General features: G+C 48.1%; 1 protein-coding gene across 5 annotated transcripts in view; it reads right to left on the bottom strand.

Annotated features, from left to right (window-relative positions):
- The window catches only part of rab27a (RAB27A, member RAS oncogene family), a 130,524-nt gene that overhangs the window by 113,696 nt on the left and 756 nt on the right, over window positions 1-16,072 (bottom strand). For 3 of the 5 annotated variants that reach the window (XM_078241461.1, XM_078241467.1, XM_078241465.1), the window contains exon 2: window positions 6,370-6,412. The exons of the other annotated variants lie outside the window; for them this stretch is intronic. The gene's annotated coding sequence lies outside the window, so the exon portion shown is untranslated. The remainder of the gene's footprint in view (window positions 1-6,369; window positions 6,413-16,072) is intronic. 5 annotated transcript variants of the gene reach the window in all.

Below are 16,072 nucleotides of genomic sequence, written 5' to 3'. Positions count from 1 at the left end.
AAGCTGACTGAAGCCTCTACTTCCTGTGGGTTGCTGATAAAATCAAAAACCATTTACTGCTCTTAACCAGCTTCCTCCCCTCCCCCCCCCCCACCCCCCCCACCACCACCCCGTTAGACATCAGCTGGTGGAATAGGTGTCCGAGCCTCAGTAACGCAAGGGTTGGACAAGAGGCCAGCTGGAATTTTAAGTCTTCTGTGCCAAGTGTCGAGAACAGCTCCATATTTCCCCATTGTCACACGGCACAGTGGTTAGCACTGCTGCCTCACAGCGCCAGGAACCCGGGTTTGATTCCCAGCTTGGGTCACTGTCTGTGTGGAGTCTGCACGTTCTCCCCGTGGCTGCATGGGTTTCCTCCCACGGTCCAACGATGTGCGGGGTTAGGTGGATTGGCCATGCTAAATTGCCCCTTCGTGTCAGGGGGCCTGGGTGGGATTATGGTCTTCTGCAACGTATGATTCTATGATTCAATTCCCAGCTTCGGTCACTGTGTGTCTGGGGTCTGTGCGGAGTTTGCACATTCTTCCCGTGTCTGCGTGGGTTTCCTCCGGCTGCTCCGGTTTCCTCCCACAGTCCAAAGGTGCGTCGGTTAGGTGGATTGGCCATGGTGAATGCACAGGTTTACGGGGATTGGGCCTGGTTAAGATGCTCTTTTGGAGAGTCGGTGCAAATCTGATGGACCGAATGGCCTCCTCCTGCACTGTTGGGATTCTATGGATTTAAGCCCAGGTACCAGCCAAAAGTAGCAGAAGCAGCTCGTGTGTGTCTTTTAGGTGCACGTCACAAGATAGAGAGGTTGTTGTGTATTTGGAGATATGATGCTTGGAAGCATTGCGTTAAAAACAAACAAATTCTTTATTGTGGCGTGTGATCTCTTCCATGGCTGCTGCTTCTCACACTGTTTCCCGCTCTACATCTTATCACTTCCTTTGCAAACAGCAGGACTCCACAACGAGCCAATAGGAACAAATACAAAACAAAGAACAAAGAAAATTACAACACAGGAACAGGCCCTTCGGCCCTCCAAACCTGCACCGACCATGCTGCCCGACTGAACTAAAACCCCCCCAACCCTCCTGGGGACCAGATCCCTCTATTCCCATCCTATTCATGTATTTGTCCAGATGCCCCTTAAAACTCACTATCGTATCTGCTTCCACTACCTCCCCCGGCAGCGTGTTCCAGGCACCCATCACTCTCTGTGTAAAAAAACTTGCCTCGTACATCTCCTTTAAACCTTGTCCCTCGCACCTTAAACCTGTGCCCCCTAGTAATTGACTCTTCCACCCTGGGAAAAAGTTTCTGACTATCCACTCTGTCCATGCCCCTCATAATCTTGTAGACTTCATAGAAATCATAGAACCCTACAGTACAGAAAGATGCCATTCGGCCCATCAAGTCTGCACCGACCACAATCCCACCCAGGCCGTACTCCCATATCCCTACATATTTTACCCGCTAATCCCTCTAATCTATGCATCCCAGGACACTAAGGGGCAATTTTAGCATGGCCAATCAACCTAACCCACACATCTTTGGACTGTGGGAGGAAACCGGAGCACCCGGAGGAAACCCACACAGACACAAGGAGAATGTGCAAACTCCACACAGACAGTGACCCAAGCCGGGAATCGAACCCGGGTCCCTGGAGTTGTGAAGCAGCAATGCTAACCACTGTGCTACCGTACCGCCCAAATCAGACCTTCTTTCAGGTCGCCCCTCAACCTCCATCGTTCCAATGAGAACAAACAAATTTCTCTAACCTCTCCTCATAGCTAATGCCCTCCATGCCAGGCAACATCCTGGTAAATCTTTTCTGTACCCTCTCAAAAAGCCTCCACATCCTTCTGGTAGTTGGTGACCAGAATTGAACACTATGTTCCAAGTGCAGCCTAACTAAAGTTCTATAAACCCGTAAACAAAGGTGAAAAAGGAAGAACAGTTTTGCTTTTGTGAATAGCCCAAGAGTGAGCAGCAGTAAAGTTAAATTTATTTATTAATGTAGGCTTACATTAACACTGTAATGAAGTTACTGTGAAAATCCTCTAGTCGCCACACTCCGGTGCCTGAGGGAGAATTTAGCACAGCCAATTCACTGAACCAGCACATTTTTGGACTGTGGGAGGAAACCGGAGCACCCGGAGGAAACCCACGCAGACACAGGGAGAACGTGCAAACTCCGCACAGACAGTGACCCAAGCCGGAAATCGAACCCGGGTCCCTGGAGCTGTGAGGCAGCAGTGCTAACCACTCTGCAGCTCATACAATGCAATTATCAAAACAGAGTGAATGCAATAAAACAGATTGGTATCAAATCCACTGATTATTTAGCAACCTGCCACAGCCTCAGAATAAACCACAAAAGCTCCTTCACAGAGATTAAAATAATCCAATTTGCAGAAACAAGTCAAAAACAGCATCATTTCCAGTGGCCAGATTATGTAAAAAAAATTCTTTTATTAACCATCTTACAAGAGAAGTCTCACTTCAAAAAAGTTATATTTATATTTTAGTTTTTAAAATTTTTTTTTTTAACTGGGGAAATTCACTTAACCGAGCTACTGGGGAGAGCCTCCTGCAGCACCCATCCAATTAAAATGCAGGATTTGCAGCGCTGAATAAATTTTGGAAAGGAACAATTGCTGCTAGCCATTAATTGCCGCGTGTTTTCACTGGGGTGACGTAACATTGTGGGCAGCTAAATTACTCGATCATAACACTCTCGCAGTGTTGCTTGCAGTGCCCACACATGAGAAGTCTTCCAAAAAAAGGTTTAACAAAAGGTTTCAGGCCATAGCTAATTGAACAGGTTATAAATACTCCCAACAAGTTATCATTTTACAGCGAATAGACTGGCTAATCGAGTGATCGGACTCCGTGCTTAGAAACCTCTTCAAGTTGATTTACATTGCAGTGCAAGCAGAAGAGATAACAACTCATACCGGTTCCTTATTTGCATGAAACATTGGATTTTTTTAAAAAATCCTAAACATGCATCACTGACACGAGGAATGCATGCTTTGTATGTTGTGCTTTGCTTGGGGAGTGTGAATATTGAAGAAACATTCCAGAAGTCAAATTTACTTGTATAATAACAGAAAATGCTGGAAAAATCTCAGCAGGCCTGACAGCATCTGTGTCACAGTCATAGAGGTCTACAGCATGGAAACAGGCCCTTCGGCCCAACTTGTCCATGCCGCCCTTTCTTTTTTAAAACCCCTAAACTAATCCCAATTGCCCGCATTTGGCCCATATCCCTCTATACCCATCGTACCCATGTAACTATCTAAATGCTTTTTAAAAGATAAAATTGTTCCCGCCTCTACTACTACCTCTGGCAGCTTGTTCCAGACACTCACCAACCTCTGAAAAAATTGCCCCTCTGGACATTTTTGTATCTCTCTCCTCTCACCTTAAACCTATGCCCTCTAGTTTTAGACTCCCCTACCTTTGGGAAAAGATATTGACTATCTACCTTGTCTATGCCCCTCATTATTTTATAGACCTCTATAAGGTCACCCCCTCAGCCTCCTACGCTCCAGAGAAAAATTGGTCCCTGTGGGACCAATCCCCAATGGAAGTCCATGGTCACCATTAAGCGACACAGAAGTTACACCTAAACAGCAGGCCATTCAGCCCATCTGGTCTGTGCTAGCATTCATGCTCCACACGAGCTTCCTCTTAACCTCTTGAATGAACATTCATCTTTTCTTTTCTCGCTTGTGCTTCCGTCTTAAGTGCGCCTATGCTATTTCTTTTAACCACTGCTTGTGGTAGCAAGTTTCACATTCTTCTTGTTCTCAGTGTAAAGAGATTTCTCCAGAATTCCCGATTGAGTCTCTGACGAAGGGTCATCCAGACTCAAAACTTTGGCTCTATTCTCCCTCCACAGATACAGATGCCGAGATTTTCCAGCATTTTCAGTTTTTCTTTCGGATTCCAGCATCTGCAGTATTTTGCTTTTACTTGTATAATAAACTAGAGATAAACAGTCCAATGGTTTTGTTGGAACACATGCAAAGAGGTGCAGGTTAGGTGGATTGGCCATGCTAAATTGCCCCTCAACACACGCAAAGACGTGTAGGTTAGGGGATTAGTGGGGTAAATGTGTTTTTAAAGTTTATTTATTAGTGTCACAAGTAGGCTTACATTAACACCACAACGAAGTTACTGTGAAAATCCCCTAGTCACCACACTCCAGCGCCTGTTTGGATACACTGGAGGGAGAATTTAGCATGGCCAATGCACCTAACTTGCACATCTTTGGACTGTGGGTGGAAACCCAGGCAGACACAGGGAGAACGTGCAGACTCTGCACAGACAATGACCCAAGCCAGGAATCGAACCTGGGTCCTGGCGCTGAGAGGCAGCAGTGCTAACCACTGTGCCACCATGCTAGGGTTACCTGGATAGATTGGGGGCAGTCCTGGGTAAGATGCTCTGTTGGAGGGTCAGTGCAGACCCAATGGCCTCCTTTTGCACTAGATTCAATGATTCTATGGTTATGTGTACACCCGAATTGAGTCAATGGTTGGGGCTTTTGTAAGCATTGGTGCGAATATTTCAAGAATTGGATGACAAGCCAATGAGAGAAAATCTTCATCTGATGAACACCAACATGAGCCATAGGGCTCCAGGTCCATTCCGGCGCAGAGATCAAGGCAGAGCTTGCAGCGCAGTACCAAAGGAGTGCTGCACTATTGGAAGGGATATCCTTTTGACGACAACTGCCATGAAAGTGAAAGCCCAATCTGCCTGCACTGGTGAATGTAAAAGATGGTAAGAAGTTTAACAACACCAGGTTAAAGTCCAACAGGTTTATTTGGTAGCAAAAGCCACACAAGCTTTCGGAGCTCCAAGCTCCTTCTTCAGGTGAGTGGGAATTCTGTTCACAAACAAGGCATATAAAGACACAGACTCAATTTACATGAATAATGGTTGGAATGCGAATACTTACAGCTAATCAAGTCTTTAAGATACAAACAACGTGAATGGAGAGAGCATCAAGACAGGCTAAAAAGATGTGTATTGTCTCCAGACAAGCCAGCCAGTGAAACTCTGCAGGTCCAGGCAAGCTGTGGGGGTTACAAATAGTGAGACATGAACCCAATATCCCGGTTGAGGCCGTCCTCGTGTGTGCGGAACACTGATAGCCAAGTTCCGCACACACGAGGACGGCCTCAACCGGGATATTGGGTTCATGTCACACTATTTGTAACTCCCACAGTTGCCTGGACCTGCAGAGTTTCACTGGCTGGCTTGTCTGGAGACAATACACATCTTTTTAGCCTGTCTTGATGCTCTCTCCATTCACGTTGTTTGTATCTTAAAGACTTGATTAGCTGTAAGTATTCGCATTCCAACCATTATTCATGTAAATTGAGTCTGTGTCTTTATATGCTCTGTTTGTGAACAGAATTCCCACTCACCTGAAGAAGGGGCTTGGAGCTCCGAAAGCTTGTGTGGCTTTTGCTACCAAATAAACCTGTTGGACTTTAACCTGGTGTTGTTAAACTTCTTACTGTGTTTACCCCAGTCCAACGCCGGCATCTCCACATCATGACTACCATCGAATGTAAAAGATCCCAGGGTATTATTTGAAAGAAATGCAGAGGTGTTAGCCCCAGTGTCTTGGCCAATATTCATCCCGCAATCACGAAAAGTTAGGCGTTACCACTTGGCTGTTTGTGGGAGCTTGCCGTTTGCAAAATTAGCTGCCACATTTCCTGCATTCCAAAAGTGATTACATTCCAAAAACATTTCATTGGTTGCAAAAAAACTTCAAGATCATCCAGTGGTTGTGAAAAGTGCCTTAGAAATGCAAGCCTCTCTTTTTAAAAAATTAGTGAAGATTCTAGAGATTCTGGACCTGGGCGGCACGGTGGCACAGTGGTTAGCACTGCTGCCTCACAGCGGCAGGGACACAGGTTCGATTCCCGGCTTGGGTCACTGTCTGTGCGGAGTCACCACATTCGCCCCGAGCTAGCATGGATTTCCTTCCACAGTCTGAAAGACGTGCTGGTTGGGTGCATTGGCCATGCTAAATTCTCTCTCAGTGTACCCGAACGGGCGCTGGAGAGTGGCAACTAGGGGGATTTTCACGGTAACTTCATTACAGTGTTAACGTAAGCCTACTTGTGACACTAATAAACTTAAACTTTCAGTGTAAATGAGTACAATTTCAAAGGAAAAAATCCATCAGCTCAAAATTGCTTTCCGGGAGTTTGGTCTTTCTGTCTAAAAGCAAAATGTCACATCACCCAATAACTTCTTATAAGAAGTGCCACTCCACTCATGTTGCTATGGCAAACAAAACCAGCAAATCAATTCACAGATACCAGAGGGAAAACTGAGGATGAACAGAATTACCTGATCAGTACTCGGATGATAACCAGACTTGGAGTCAAAAGACCTGGAATGAAAACAGGAGGACAGTGGAGTTAATACCCAAAAGCCTCTTCTTTCCATCCCTCCCCTCTCCACTTAAAAAAAAAACCTGAAATTGAAATAATCCCCAAAGTTATGGAGCAATTTTTGCCCAGCCTGCAAACCCAAAGCAAAAAGAAAGGAAGCCAGCGATTACTTGTGGCTCTGCTATTGAACTACCACAAATTGCTTCCTGCATCTCCTTTTATGGGAAGGTGGTCTTCCCACAGGAGTAAAAGGCGATGGTGGGCGTTAATTTTAAAAGAAATGTTCATTTGCGTCCACCTTACTGGCCAAGGTTCCACACTGGTTGCCATGGTAAAGCAATATCTCCAAATCAATGTACAGAATCGCAAAGTTGAGATGAGAGGTAAAAGGTGTGGATTCAGTCCAAGGATTTGCTTCTTCTGAAAGAAAACATTCTATCAGGATATAGCATGAGTCATTGCGTAGAGCTGGAAATGTTCAACTGACGGGCAAAATAAACAGCTGATAATGCTGCAGCCTTCAGACACGACAAATACATTAGCCCAAGGCCTGTGTGCAAAGTTGGCAAAAAAAAATCTCCATTTAGTACAATTTCCATTAAAAACTGTACAAGGAGCAATGATTAGAAACAAGGCCCTCCTCTTCCTGGAACTCTGACCCATTTGTTTATTTATGACTAAAGCAAAAGTGGCCCAGCCTCCATAAGAAGCCTCGGCCTGTTTTGAAAAGACCCTAAACCTGATCAAAGCTGATTTAAAGAAATAGGCCGAGTGGTATTATCGCTAGACTGTTAATTCAGAAACTCAGCTAATGTTCTGGAGACCCGGGTTCGAATCCCTCCACGGCAGAGGGTGGAATTTGAATTCAATATCTGGAATTAAGAATCTACCGATTAGACCTTTGAAACCATCGTCGAAAAAAACCCATCTGGTTCACTAATTTCCTTTAGGGAAGGAAATTATAGATCATAGAATCCCTACAGTGCAGAAAGAGGCCATTTGGCCCATCGAGTCTGCACCGACCACAATCCCACCCAGGCCCTACCCTCTTATCCCTACATATTTACCCGCTAATCCCTCTAACCTACGCATCTCAGGACACTAAGGGGCAATTTTAGCATGGCCAATCAACCTAACCCGCACATCTTTGGACTGTGGGAGGAAACCGGAGCACCCGGAGGAAACCCACGCAGACACGGGGAGAATGTGCAAACTCCACACAGACAGTGACCCAAGCTGGGAATCGAACCCAGGTCCCTGGAACTGTGAAGCAGCAGTGCTAACCACTGTGCTACCGTGCCGCCCAATCTGCCATCTGCAATCTGAAATCTGCCATCTTTACCTGGTCTGGCCTACTTGTGACTCCCGAGCAACAGCAATGTGATTGACTCAACTGCCCTCGGGCAACTAGGGATGGGCAATAAACGCTGGCCAGCCAGCGATGCCCATGTCCCACAAATGAATAAAAATAAAGTAGCTTCAGATTAGGCTTTGAAAGTAACTGAACACAGCTAAAGTGATTGTTGAACACAGACAGACATTATGCACGTTAAAAGCTCCATATATGCATATTGTTCCTTTCTCTCTTTGCCCTAATTCTTATTTTCTTCCATATTATTTTCTGATCCACAGCAAGGGTGTGGCACCAGCAGGAGAAATTTCACCGAATCAATGAGTGCCAAACACCTGAAGCAGCTATTGTTGCCGATCATTGCATTGAAGTGAGGGAGGCACTTGGGTCTTTTCAGTTCGCTCAAGGGCATAAGGCTTTGCTACATTCGCTGCTACTGACCCCGTGGTGACTGTAGTGCTGGTCTGTACAAATTTTCAAACCATACTGAAAAGAGCTGCAGCTAATGTGGGCATCAAACCAACTGTTTGTTTCCTTGAAGCGGCTTTTTCAAGCCAATATTTTGGAGAGAAATTATGTGCACTATACACACTGACAGCAGAGAGTTGCTCATTAATGGAATTAGCATTGTGCAGATGGAGAGGGCGATTGGGTACTTTAATTAAATGCACATTCCAGAGGCATAACCGGGTGGCATAACTGGGGGGGCATGGTGACTAGCACTGCTGCCTCACAGCGCCAAGCACCAGGGTTCGATTCCTGGCTTGGGTCACTGTCTGCGCGGAGTCGGCACGTTCTCCCCGTGTCTGCGTGGGTTTCCTCCGGGTGCTCCGGTTTCCTCCCACAGTCTGAAAGACGTGCTGGATAGATGCATTGGCCATGCTGAATTCTCCCTCAGTGTACCCGAACAGGTGCCGGAGTGTGGCGACTAGGGGATTTTCACAGTAACTTCATTGCAGTGTTAATGTAAGCCTACTTGTGACAATAATAAATAAACCTTTATAATCGAGACTGGGACTCCAATGCAGCACAGAGTTGTTGCACTGTCAGAGGTGCCAGCTTTCGGGGAACATGCTAAGTGTCTGCCTTCTCAGGTGGACGGAACATCTTCTTTGGCATTGTTTTGAAGAAGATCACGAGGGTTTCGCTGGCGTCTTGTCCAATATTTGTCCTTTAGTCAACATCAGCAGGTGGACGTGTTTGTGGGAGTTTGCTGCGTGCTAATTGGGTGCCACATTCCCAGAATTATAGCAGTGACTCCACATCCAAAAGAGCTCCTCACCTGTTGGTGCACTCCGAGGTCACAAGAGGGGCAACATTATCTTATTTATTAATGTCACAAGTAGACTTACATTAACACTGCAATGAAGTTACTGTGAAAATCCCCGAGTTGCCACAGTCCGATGTCTGTTCGGGTACACTGAGGGAGAATTCAGCATGGCCAATCCACCTAACCAGTCTTTCAGACTGTGGGAGGAAACCGGAGCACTCTGAGGAAATGCACACAGACGCGGGGAGAACGTGCAGACTCCGCACAGACAGTGACCCAAGCCGGGACTGGAACGCTGTTCCCAGGCGCTGTGAGGCAGCAGTGCTCACCACTGTGCCGCCCATATCAATCCCTAGACAAATCTGCTTTGATTCCGAGAGCTAATCTGCCTTTCGCTGCAGTCAAGATTCTCCACAATTGGTCTCATTGTTGCTAAACAGCAACCACTTGAATCTAAAACGCGTCTCCTTGCTCAGGCGAATGACGCAGAGAAGTTTTTTTTCTTCCTTGAAGTCTCCAAACATTCAGACAAATGATCAAAGCAGATATTTTGCTTGGTCTGCCACGGAAAATGCACTTTTGAGAAGTTATGCTGCAAGTCATTATCAAGACTGGCATCAACAGGACATCTTTAGCAATGGTGGCCGGGGGGGGGAAATCACCATCTTGTAGAACCCCAACAGCTCAGGGTGGAGAGGATGGTGTGAGAATGATCAGAGGAAGTTAATTAGCCAGGGTAGGAGGGCAAGTCAGGAACTTGTAAAGGGATTTAAAGCAGTGACTCACGTTACAGGAAGAAGGGGCTGCCCCAACCCAGTTCAACCAAATCAGAGCTATCGTCAACCAGGGTGGAACAGCAACACCAGGGACTCAGCTGGCCTACCAGCGAAAGATTTAGCTTCACCTCAAAAGAGATGGCTTGGTTAAGTAGAACTGATATTCAATATTCCATTCAAAGTTACTTTGAAGGCGGGGAGGTGATGGTCTAGTGTTATTATCGCTAGACTATTAATCCAGAAACTTAGCTAATGTTCTGGGAACCTGGGTTACAAGCACGCCACGGCAGATGGTGGAATTTGAATTCAATCAAAAGTATCTGGAATTAAGGATCTACTGATGACCATGAAACCATTGTCTATTGTCGGAAAAACCCATCTGCTTCACTAATGTCCCTTTTGGGAAGGAAATCTGCTGTCCTTACCCGGTCTGGTCTACATGCGACTCCAGAGTCACAGCAATGTGGCTGATTCTCAACTGACCTCTGTACAAGGGCAACTAGGAATGGGCAATAAATGCTGGCCAGCCAGCGATGCCCATGTCCCACAAGTGAATAAAAAAAAAAACTTTAAATTCTGGCAAACATGGCGGTTTTCTTCATGCCAGGTGTTTCAAATCGTCTTACAACTAATTAAGTACTTTTTGAACTGTGGTCATTATTGTAATGTCGGAAACACCACAGCCCGTTAGCACACGGCAAGCTCACACAACCAGCAATGTGACAATAACCAGGTAAGTCCTGTGTTTTAGTTTTTAGATGCAGCGTTGACTGAGGGATGAATATTGGCCAGGACACTGCAGCATCAGAGCAGGTTTCAGCACTCCAGCCCCGGAGGGGGACCTGAACCCGGAATCTTGTGATCCAGAGACAACTCTGATGCCAAGAGAGCCCCAGCTAAAAATTAGAAAATACGATATTTGCACCCAAAGCCAACATGCTGACCGTTATTCACAGGAGAAGAAAGCACATCATCATACACAACCCAATAAAAGTGAATTGAGTTAATACCACATGCATGCACCAATTCTTATCGTAAAGCAACCACGGAAGACAAGAACCACAACCATAGAATCCCCACAATGCAGAAGAGGCCATTCAGCCCTTCGGGTCTGCACCAACTCTCTGACAGAGTATTTTACCTAGGTCCTCTCTCTGTAACCCCAAACATTTACCATGGCCAATCCACCTAACCTGCACACCTTTGGACTGTGGGAGGAAACCGGAGCACCCGGAGGAAACCCACGCAGACAAGGGGAGACAAGTAACCTGAGGCTAGAATCGAACCTGGGTCCCTGGAGCTGAGAGACAGCAGTGCTCACCACAGTGCCACCGCGCCGCCCTAATGACCATTATGGTGACCTGGAGGAAGGTCATTGTACGGTGCAATCAATATTCTAGATATTCTCCATCTTGAACAGAACAGAACTCTACTCCTTGTTCCCAAAGATAGGCTTATTTTCACAGGTAACCGAGTGACTAATGGCGGTTCAGGTGGGTCCGTCCCCAGTGGGAAAATATTTGTACAGCAGCACCATCATTCAGCAAAAGATAACCCCTAGCTTCCTGATATTCTTGGATTTACATTGGTAGCCAATACAACTATTTGCCAGGATGTGTAAAGTAACTGCACTAGGCAAGATAAGATTTAGAGACACAGCCTCATTGTTCCAGAGAGAGGATAAAATTCTCCCGCCAGCTTCACCTGATATTCAGTGGCGTGGTTCCTTTACAGTGCTGCGGCTGCCATAACAAAGTGAATGAGGCGACATTACTGTCTGCAGCACCCCCAACCTAAGACTGTTTGAACTAGCCAGCACTCCCACAGCGAGTAGGGCGGAGCACTCAGGATATGAAACTCAGCTGATCATTCACCCGAAACTTTGGTGAGTGTTGCCCAGTAATTTGCAAAATGTAAACTCCGCACCAAGATTTCCTATGGGAGGCCAGGAAGCCAGCGTCAAATGCAGGTCACGACCCCACACCGTGGCAGGAACAGTCACCGTCACCTGACAGACAGCCACTCTCAGGACTGACCAACTAGCGACCAGCGGGCATGCTCAGCATTTAATGAGGGGTCAGTGGGCAGGCTCTCGAAACTGGCGGCCAACGGGAGACCCTCCAGTACGGAAGGGGTTGCAGCCTTCAGTTTCAGTATGGGAGAAAGAGTTTAAGTTTACATTAACACTGCAATGAAGTTACTGTGAAAATCCCCTAATTGCCACATTCCGGTGCCTGTTCGGGGTACACTGAGGGGAGAATTTAGCATGGCCAATGCACCTAACCAGCACGTCTTTCGGACTGTGGGAGGAAACCCACGCAGACGTGGGGAAAATGTGCAGACTCCGCACAGACATTGACCCCAGCTGAGAATTGAACCCGGGTCCCTGGCGCTGTGAGGCAGCAGTGCTGACCCACTGTGCCACCCGATGTTTAAAATAAAATCTCTACCAGCGTTGGCAGGCTGACCAACACCTTCTCGTGGCAACTCGGGATGGACAATCGATGCAACCTTGTCCACAGCCCGATAACCTTTAAAAAAAGGAAAATCCACCAGTCAGTGCCAGAGCATCTGTGCCCAACTACTCTTAATACAACCTTGCTGCTCTTTGGGAAGGAGAAAATAAGTAGACATGGATTCTAATCCAGAATTAATTGGAACATGTACTCCAGCTTCCCCCAGGAGTGGTATCGGTGGCACCTATGGGTTGGGCTGGTTAGTGTCAATGTGGGAGGGCAATTATAATAAATAATTTAAGCACATCATGTGGAGTGGTGCAAGGCTGTTAATGAGGAGTACAGGCTGCTTACCTGTTGTGACACAGTCGCAGCTAAACCAGCAACAGGAACAGAAATGTTCTCATTCATCCACAGCCAGAGATCCACGGTAAGTTTAATAGCTGTCTGAATGAATGTGTTTCCACTGTGCTCGCGATAGTGCACTGGGGGCCAGTGTATAAACCACGCTGGCCAATAGTTATCATGGTTGGATTATCATAAAAAGATGAGACTTTTCTACAAACCAGCTGTCGCCAAACCCTCAGCAGCTAAATCGGAGGCCCATACCGTGCCAGCCACTGTGCCGGGGACCCATGCTGTGCCGGAGAGCCATCCCGTGCCACCTGCTGTGCCGGAGAGCCATCCCGTGCCACCTGCTGTGCCGGAGAGCCATCCCGTGCCACCTGCTGTGCCGGAGAGCCATCCCGTGCCACCTGCTGTGCCGGAGAGCCATCCCGTGCCACCTGCTGTGCCGGAGAGCCATCCCGTGCCACCTGCTGTGCCGGAGAGCCATCCCGTGCCACCTGCTGTGCCGGAGAGCCATCCCGTGCCACCTGCTGTGCCGGAGACCCATACTGTATCCGCCACATCACTTCAGTGGGATCTTCAATGGTGTCCAAAGCCCTTACAGGAAATTTGGCATGTCTGCTACGACTCTTACTAATCTTTTCAGATGCACCATAGAAAGCATTCTTTCTGGTTGTATCACAGCTTGGTATGGCTCCTGCTCTGACCAAGACCGCAAGAAACTACAAAGGGTCGTGAGTGTAGCCCAATCCATCACGCAAACCAGCCTCCCATCCATTGACTCCATCTACACTTCCCGCTGCCTCGGAAAAGCAGCCAGCATAATCAAGGGCCCCACGCACCCCGGACATTCTCTCTTCCATCTTCATCCGTCGGGAAAAAGATACAAAAGTCTGAGGTCACGCACCAACCGACTCAAGAACAGCTTCTTCCCTGCTGCCATCAGACTTTTGAATAGACCTACCTTATAATAAGCTGATCTTTCTCTATGACTGTAACACTACATTCTGCGCGTTCTCCTTTCCTTCTCCCCTATGTACTCTATGAACGGTATGCTCTGTCTGTATAACGCGCAAGAAACAATACTTTACACTGTATCCCAATACACGTGATAATAAATCAGGGAATAACTGTTCACATCAAACCAGGTTACAAACTCCCACATAGATAATCACCTCATTTACAGGGGGGCAGAGGAAAGCACAGAATTGTTTGTATTAAGAAGGAGCCAAATAGTACGTCACATCTTCCTCTGTAAAGACAATAATGGATGGTTGGCCCAATATTGCAGACATTTCGAGCATGCCACATCTTTGGGACCAGAGCAGTCATCCCGAAATGGCCAGGGAGTGTGTCATCAGGGGAGTTGACCTGACACCCACGTGCCATAGATTTAGCAATGTGGCAACTTGCGGAGAAATACTGAAACACACCCCCATCGTTTTGGTGTGGGGAAATAAAATATAAAGCAGAGGCAGATTGTACAAGAAGCAGGATCAAGGTGCCCACAGTGCAGTCACATCTCAGCTGGGTGAGAGAATGACCCAGGATATTGATGCTCAACTGCAGCAAAACACAGAGGTAAAGTGAGGGCACAGGGCAATAAGCTGCGAACCGTGTGTGCCACTGCTCTGCCCAGAGACTGACGACTGGGGGGCAAGAGGGACAACTCGAACAGTGTAGTGAACACGCACACACTCCCCTCACTCTCCCTCCCTCACACACACACACACTCCCCTCACACACACACACTCCCCTCACACACACACACTCCCCTCACACACACACACTCCCCTCACACACACACACACTCCCCTCACACACACACACACTCCCCTCACACACACACACACACCCCCCTCTCATACACACACACACACTCCCCTCACACACACACACACACACTCCCCACACACACACACACACACACTCCCCACACACACACACACACACACACACTCCCCACACACACACACACTCCCCACACACACACACACACACACTCCCCACACACACACACACACTCCCCACACACACACACACACACACACTCCCCACACACACACACACACACTCCCCACACACACACACACACACACTCCCCACACACACACACACTCCCCACACACACACACACTCCCCACACACACACACACTCCCCACACACACACACACTCCCCACACACACACACACTCCCCACACACACACACACTCCCCACACACACACACACTCCCCACACACACACACACTCCCCACACACACACACACTCCCCACACACACACACACTCCCCACACACACACACACTCCCCACACACACACACACTCCACACACACACACACACTCCCCACACACACACACACTCCACACACACACTCCACACACACACACACTCCACACACACACTCCACACACACACACTCCACACACACACACTCCACACACACACTCCACACACACACTCCACACACACACTCCACACACACACACCTCCCACACACACACACACACACACTCCACACACACACACCTCCCACACACACACACACACACTCCACACACACACACCTCCCACACACACACACACACACCTCCCACACACACACACACACACTCCCCTCACACACACACACTCCCCTCACACACACACACACTCCCTCACACACACACACACACACTCCCCTCACACACACACACTCCCCTCACACACACACACACACACACTCCCCTCACACACACACACACACACACTCCCCTCACACACACACACACACACACTCCCCTCACACACACACACACACACTCCCCTCACACACACACACACACACTCCCCTCCCACACACACTCCCCTCCCACACACACACTCCCCACACACACACTCCCCACACACACACTCCCCACACACACACTCCCCACACACACACTCCCCACACACACACACTCCCCACACACACACACTCCCCACACACACACACACTCCCCACACACACACACACTCCCCACACACACACACACTCCCCACACACACACACACTCCCCACACACACACCCACACACACACACCCCCACACACACACACACTCCCCACACACACACACACTCCCCACACACACACACACTCCCCACACACACACACACTCCCCACACACACACACACTCCCCACACACACACACACTCCCCACACACACACACACTCCCCACACACACACACACTCCCCACACACACACACACTCCCCACACACACACACACTCCCCACACACACACACACTCCCCACACACACACACACTCCCCACACACACACACACTCCCCACACACACACACACTCCCCACCAACACACCACACACACACACACTCCCCACACACACACACACTCCCCACACACACACACACTCCCCACACACACACACACTCCCCACACACACACACACTCCCCACACACACACACACTCC

The sequence above is a fragment of the Mustelus asterias genome, chromosome 24 (genome assembly GCF_964213995.1).
Source record: "Mustelus asterias chromosome 24, sMusAst1.hap1.1, whole genome shotgun sequence".
Classification (NCBI taxonomy): domain Eukaryota; kingdom Metazoa; phylum Chordata; class Chondrichthyes; order Carcharhiniformes; family Triakidae; genus Mustelus; species Mustelus asterias.
Note: the sequence above shows the minus strand (reverse complement) of the source record. Positions and strands in the feature narration are given on the sequence as shown.